Genomic DNA, 7,839 nt, shown 5'->3' on the forward strand with positions numbered 1-7,839 from the left:
ATGCAAGCTCCAGCCTCTAAATTTCCATCTTGTCCATTTTTAGTCCCTCTTCTTGAGAAAGTCCTTCATTGGCTACAAATTAGATTTTATAGTAATTAAGCACCAAACATCTTTGTAATTAACCAAATTAAAGCTAAAATATACTTAAATAATGCATGAATATATGTATAAATATAGAAATATCAAATATACATTAATGATGTTGCATGCCTTATTTACTATGTCAAGTACTATATGTAAGTCGTATATACATTCATTAAATTGATATCTTAAAAGGTTTCATGATTGTGGATAAATGAATATGATACTTTGGAAACATTTTTCCTCGTGAACTTATGCATCTACTTAGATAATTTAAAACTTTAGTGTCCAATAAAATTTGTGGTAAATTACAAAACTAATAATACAGGATCACTATCCTTAGTGATGGTATTCTATAAAGACATCACTTAAAAACGGGGTTAGCTACCTCATCTATGGTACTTGTAACGGTATCATATTTGTACCTTATAAAATATTGATATGATGAGTATGATGGGTTTTAGCCAAAAGAACATCCTATGTGCTCATGCAAACCTGATGCTTGGATCTAGGTTTCTCTATTATACACGCAATTCATCCAAGACTTACAAACCCTAGATCTAGTGTATATATTTCGAAATTGATACAAGAAATCAAATCTAGATGATTACCTCTTCTTCAAAGTTTGAATGTTATTGTCCTTGGAGCTTAGAGTCATAAGTGTCACTCCTCTAATGGCTTACAAACACCACAAGCAAGAGGATGCTGATTGAGAGAGAGGGGAGAGGCACAATTTCGGCTATGAAGACTCCTAGGGTTCCAGTGGCCGAAAATTGGATGTCTTGGGGTCCTATTTATACTGGTGCTGCTAGGGTTTCAGTCAAAACCCTAATGGATAGCTTAGGCCTTAAGCAATCCAAGGAAGCTTATGGAATAGGGCCTCTTGGCCGAAATTAGGATGGACACATCCCTAATTTCGTCCAAGCCTAGTTCCATGAGCCTTCTCAGCCCAATACTCAACTATCACACATTTGATAGTTTAAGTACCCTTTATTTAATTAATATCTTTTAGCTACAAAATTAATTCTTGTCTAATATTAAATAAACTATATGATTTCTCCTTTAATATATTATTCATATAATATATTAATAAACCATAATAACCTCTCACTCAATAAATCATCCTATCATGTTGCTTTGGTGAAGGCAACCCAAAAGGACCATGCACAACCGGGTCAAGTATTTACCAAATATAGTTACGGGCTTAGACACTAATCCAACAGTCTCCCACTTAGATAAGTCTAGTAACTATAAATGTAACTACAATCCAATTAGCAATCATAGCTCTCAAAGACGCTGCCAAACTCTGATCTTATCAGTAACATGTCCTTTAGATAAGGGATCATATAGTCCTCCGTTCTAGATATCGTGCAGACAATTACATGGAACATAGTCATACTTATTGTCCAACAATTGTTTCTTGATCTCTGATTCGTCTGACATAGAACTTAATCGAACACATCAATTCAGTCCTGACCGGGCCCGACATATAAGTCAAAACAAATCATCGAGGGGCCCTGATATCGCTTTTACCCTCTTAGGATAAAAGGAACAGATAAACTTCGACTTATACGCATTTACTATTCACTAATTAAATCATACATAACAATGCATTTTATAACATCAAGTTACTGATGCATTTACGCATTATCAATGCACAGCCAATTAGCAAACAATAAACCATATATCTAGGTTTTAAGACCATATGATATTATCGTCTTGCGATCACTCGAGATAAATTCCATGAAGTGATTCTAGCAAGTATGGGTTTAATCCAATGCTCAAATCAAGTTCATAAGCACTCATGAACGTTGCAGCAAACCTTTGCTATGTCTAATACATTTTAAATAATCTACACGCCAATTCATGACAATCTTCTTTCATACCTACTCCCAAAGTATGAGTGATTCTGTAACATTCGAATAATCTTATTATTCAGGAAGTCAAAACATGCAAAGTGAAATAATAGGTAAATAATCAACATAAGACAGTAACATTACTAATAAATAATACTCTTTTATTTAATCATTGAATGTTAATTACAATTTATCTATTACACGTTCCTAAACTATCTAATCTAAACTATATCGTCCTTCAGCCCGATCCTCCTAGTGTGCTGCAAGTGCTTAACCCTACACAATCCCTTCATATAAGCGGATCTGTTGAGTTATCCGCCAACGATACCTTCTTCACTACCAGGAGTTCTTCTTCCACCCGATGCCGAATAAAGTGATATTTTCTGTCGATATGTCGAGATCAGCCATGATCCCTCGGTTCCTTGGTCAAGGCAACCACTCCTTCATTATCACAAAAAATTTCCATGGGCTCCTTTATGGCTGGCACAACTCCAAGGTCTCCAATGAAGTTCTTCAAGCATATTACCTCCTTTGATGCTTCGCTCACCGCTATATACTCTGATTTGCACGTTGAATCAGCTATGGTCTCCTGCTTGGAACTTTTCCAAGTCACTGCTCCTCCATTTAGGGTAAAGACCTAGCCTGACTGCGAACGGCAGTTCTCCCTGTCGGTCTGAAAACTGGCGTCACTATACCCTCGCACCCTTAAGTCATCACTCCCACCGAGGACTAGAAACCATTCCACGGTCCTCCGAAGGTACTTAAGAATATTCTTGATTGCGGTCGAATGTGCTTTGCCAGGGTTCCCTTGATATCTGCTGACCATGCTCAAAGTGAAGGCCACATCAGGGCGAGTACAAGTCATAGCATACATAATCGATCCAACTGCGGAATCGTATGGTAGTCGGCTTATTTCTGCTATCTCGGCTTCGATACTCGGGCTTTGAGTCTTACTCAAATTGGCATTACTTTGAATTGGTAACTCCCTCTTCTTTAAATTCTCCATACTAAAACGTTTTAATACCTTGTCCAAGTAACTATTCTGACTAAGTCCTATTAGTCTTTTACTTCTGTTTCTCACTATCCTTATTCCCAGAATATAGGCAGCCTCTCCGAGGTCCTTCATATAGAAGCACTTCTCGAGCCAGGACTTGACTTCCTGCAGCGTCGGGATGTCATTTCCTATGAGTAGTATGTCATCGACATACAATATAAGGAAGCTTATTATACTCTCACTAGCTTTGACAGATACACATGATTCATCCTCACTTCGTAGAAAACCAAACTCTTTGAATTTCTCATCGAAACAAAGATTCCATCTCCACAGTAGTATGTCATCGACATACAAAGATGCTTGTTTCAGTCCATAAATGGACTTCTCAAGCTTGCACACTCTATCAGGATGCTTTGGATTGCCAAAACCCTCTTGTTGAGCCATGTAAACATCCTCAAACAACTTCCCGTTAAGGAAAGCAGTTTTGACATCCATCTGCCATATCTCATAGTCATGAAATGCAACAATGGACAACATCACCCTAATAGACTTTATCTTCACAACCGGTGAGAAGGTTTCATCATAGTCAACTCTAGGAGTGTGAGTGAAACCCTTCGCAACCAATCACACCTTATAGGTGTGTACATTCCCATCCATGTCGGTCTTCTTCTTGAAGATCCACTTGCACCCGACTGTCTTACGACCTGGTACATTGTCAACCAAATTCAAAATTTGGTTGTCATACATGGACTGAATCTCGCTGTCCATAGCCTCCTTCCATTTTGCATACTTCGGGCCTGTCATGGCTTCCTTATAGCTGTTAGGTTCGTCCAAATTCACTAGTGTACAATCAATAATGAACGTATTCCCTACTGTAGTAACATGAAAACCATAAAACTGGGGTTGAACTCTAACTCTTTCGGAATATCTAAGAGGTAAGGACTCGTCAATCGGTTCAACCGGACTTTCCTCCTCGAGTTGAGCGCCAGCGTTAGAGGTTCCTTCATCGCTCGACTCTTGAATCTCTTCAAGATCGATTTGCCTCCCACTGTCTCCTTGGCTTATGAGTTCTCGCTCTTAGAAAATCCCTCTCCTCGCAACGAATACAACATTGTCACTCGGTCTATAAAAGAGATATCCAAAGGATTTCTGCGGGTAGCAGATGAAAATACACCACTCACTACGAGGTTCGAGCTTGTTGTGAGTCTCTTGTCTTACGAAAGCCTCGCAACACCAAACCTTGATATGTTCCAATGAGGGAGCTTTCCCTGTCCACATCTCATGAGGTGTTTTGGCAACCTTCTTCGTAGGGACTAAGTTAAGGATATGGGCGGCAGTCTCTAAGGCATAACCCCAGAATGATATAGGTAGCGAAGCATGATTCATCATGGAACGAACCATGTTTATCAAGGTTCGATTATGCCTCTCAGCCACACCATTCAACTGCGAAACGATTCTACATTTCTTGAGGTAGTCGTGGAATTCAAGACTTAGGTACTCTCCACCTCGATCAGATCGAAGCATCTTGATTTTCCTGCCCAATTGATTCTCCACTTCTTGTTTAAACTCTTTAAACTTTTCAAAAGTTTCAGACTTGTGCTTGATTAAGTAGATATATCCATATTTGTTATAATCATCGGTAAAAATCACATAGAAGCGGCTTACATCACTTGTGGTGGATCTAAAGGGCCCATACACATCGGTGTGTATCAGATCCAATAAACCCTCACCCCTTTCACAAGTGCCAGTGAAGGGTGACTTAGTCGTCTTACCAAGTAAACAAGACTCTCACACATCATCGTCCCTATGGTCGAATGACTCCAACACTCCATCCTTGTGGAGTTGGGCTATGTGTTTCTTGTTGACATGTCCAAGACGACAATGCCACAAGCATGCTTTATCCAAACCATTGGAAGAATCAATACACAACACATCATTTCCTAAATTGTATACAACCATCACAGTTTCATATATTCCATTACAAGGCAATACTTCAAAATAAAAAACACCATTAAGATAAGCATTAATAGAACCTTTTACATTGTCAAATGAATATCTAAAATCTTGTCTATACAAACCATTAAATGAAATGATGTTTCTTTCCATATCTGGTGAATAGCAACAATTATTTAAATCTAATCCTAATCCACTATTGAGCATCAAAGAGTAAACTCCGATCTTGGTGACATGCGACGATCTTCTGTTCCCTATGATCAAATTTATCTTCCCATGCTCCACATCCCTATTTCTTCATAGGCCCTGAAAATAAGAACAAATGTGAAAACCACATCCTGTATCAAGTACTCAAGAAATAGCATGTGATGAATCATTAGATTTAATAGTGTGTATACCTGCGTAGGATGGCTTGATCTTCCCATCCTTGATTGCTTGCAGATACTCTGGGCAGCTTCGTTTCCAATGTCCTATCTTGTGGTAGTTGTGGCACTCTGCCTCCTAGGGGTTGGAGTTGCGTTTAGCAAAACCAACCTTGGTTCCACTAGAAGAGGTACCGTCTTGAGACTTTCCCTTATAGTGGCTCTTTGAGGGAGCCTTTCTCTTCTTACTCTTCCCCTGTCCAATTCCCAAGACTGGGGCAGCAGCGGGAGAAGGAGATGATGCAACAGACTTATCTTTGAGATTGCTCTCAGCAGTCCTTAGCAAGCCTTGAAGCTTGCTCAAGGTACCTCTTCCTTATTCATGTGGTAGGTCATGCGAAACTAGTTGTAGCAGGGAGGCAAGAACTGAAGGATGATGGCAATTGCCAGCTCTTCATCAAAGTTAACATTTAACTTTAGCAGGCGATCAACATATCTCTGCATCTTTTGCAGATGAGCGGTAAGGGACTCTCCATTACCCATTTTGGCAGTGATCATCGAAGTGATGATCTCGTACCTTTCTTGCCTAGCGCTTTGGTGGTACCGGTCCAGCAAATATTGATGCATCTCATAGGGATACATGTCCTCATAGGACTTCTGTAGTTCTGCAGTCATAGTCACCAGCATGATGCAATGGACTTTCGTAGCATCACACTCATGGGCCTCAAAGGCCGCGATTTCTTCAGCAGAGGCAGTGCTGATGTTGATTTCCTTCAACTTCACATCGAGGACATACTCTTTGTCCTCGTAACGAGTGACCATTCAGATGTTGCAGATCTAATCATTGAAATTGGACCCGTCAAATTGTTGGGTTTTTTTTAGCATTCTAACACTCCTATGGTGTACATGCAACCCTATAAACCTTGGATCTATTTTTTCTCTATTATACATGCAAATATGAACTTTCCAAGGCTTTAATCCTAACTAGCATATTATGAAGCTCTTATACTACAAAGTACTAGTTAGATGACATACCTTTTGATGTAGCTTGATGTCTTCAAGCTTTAAGAGCTTAGCCCCAATAGTGTGGAAGCCTCAAGTGGAATAACAAATCACTAAAACACCTTGGAAGACTTTGAGAATAAGAATACTTTGGTTCTCTCTAGTGAAATCGGCTAGCCCTTCTTAGTGTACCCACACTAGTGCCCAATTTCACCAACCAATGACATCTTTATATAGTATGGAGACTAGGGTTAAACCCATGACCTTTCATTTCATATGATCCATGGGTTAAACACTCCATGGACTATCCATGAAAGCTTAGCCCAACCTAAATGAATTTGGCCCATTCCATATATATAAGAGTCCATGTTTAATTAGTTCATTTTGATCACTTAATTAATTATAAATTAATTCTTGATCAATACTAATTAAATAATATGATTATATATTAATATATTAGAACTTATAATATATTAATATAAATCATAAATGCACTATTCTCAAAAGATTATCCATATAAATTGTGTCGGTGAAGTGCAACCCAAATGGACCATGCCGAGTCGGGTCAAGTACATACCAAATATAGTTATGGACTTAGACATTAATCAAACACAAATATCACTCTCTCACACAAGTTCATGAGTGAGAACGAGCCGGAGAAATTTGAGCCGGAAGCGTTGTTGTTGACGTTCGACATCAGAAAAGGAAAAAGAACAAAGTTTGATTAGAAATGAATCCCCAATTAAACACCCAAATGAGAAATTAGGGCTAGGATCCAACAACATTATTTACAAGTTAGAAGAGGGAGCTCGTAATCTAACAAGTAAATAATTTGAAGGTAAGTGAATGACGATTCACTAATTTTCCACCATGAAAAATGAAAAAAGTGATTAAGTTTTAAATGTATAGAAAACTCCTAGATATTTTTAGATTCATTGAACTTTTCAATGACATGTTTAAATCTCGATATGCCCCTCAAGTTTGTGATTGGGATGCCCAGGATCACAAAGCGGGTGTGAATAACCATGCAAATGTACATGGTGCCCTCATTGTTACAGTCACCTATTCGATGTTCCGGTTAACCACACACGCTTCATCGAACTATGACAAACAATGAGTCACCCTTTGCCACCTTTGTTTAGAACCCAATTAGTGTGTCGGTTAACTACACACGCTCCACTAACATCTTAGCAAGGGTACAAAGTGTAATTTCATGTAATTGCATCTATTCACTTTTGCCTAAAGTAACTAAGACTGGGAATTTTGTAAAAAAAACATTTAGTTACTTTTATAGATTCATTATACTTTTAATGAGGAAAGAGTTGCCCTATCCTGCCCGTTCGGCTAACGACCCTCCACCAATCAAGGAAGCAGTGGGTGAGAGTGGACACCCATTAAACGACCATTTTATATATTAATCTTATAATATTATAAAGTATATGGTTGAATTTTAAACTTGTAAAATTCTAGGGGTTGAAATTTAAATAGTTCAAATTAAACTTTTAATCAAAAATTTAAATTTCAAAACATGAGGGCAAGTTTTGAACTTTTTCAAAACACATAGGATCAAATAGCAAATAATTTAAATTAA

Source organism: Lactuca serriola, chromosome 8, assembly GCF_051521515.1.
Source record: "Lactuca serriola cultivar US96UC23 chromosome 8, Lser_US96UC23_V15, whole genome shotgun sequence".
In the NCBI taxonomy this organism is placed as follows: Eukaryota; Viridiplantae; Streptophyta; class Magnoliopsida; order Asterales; family Asteraceae; genus Lactuca; species Lactuca serriola.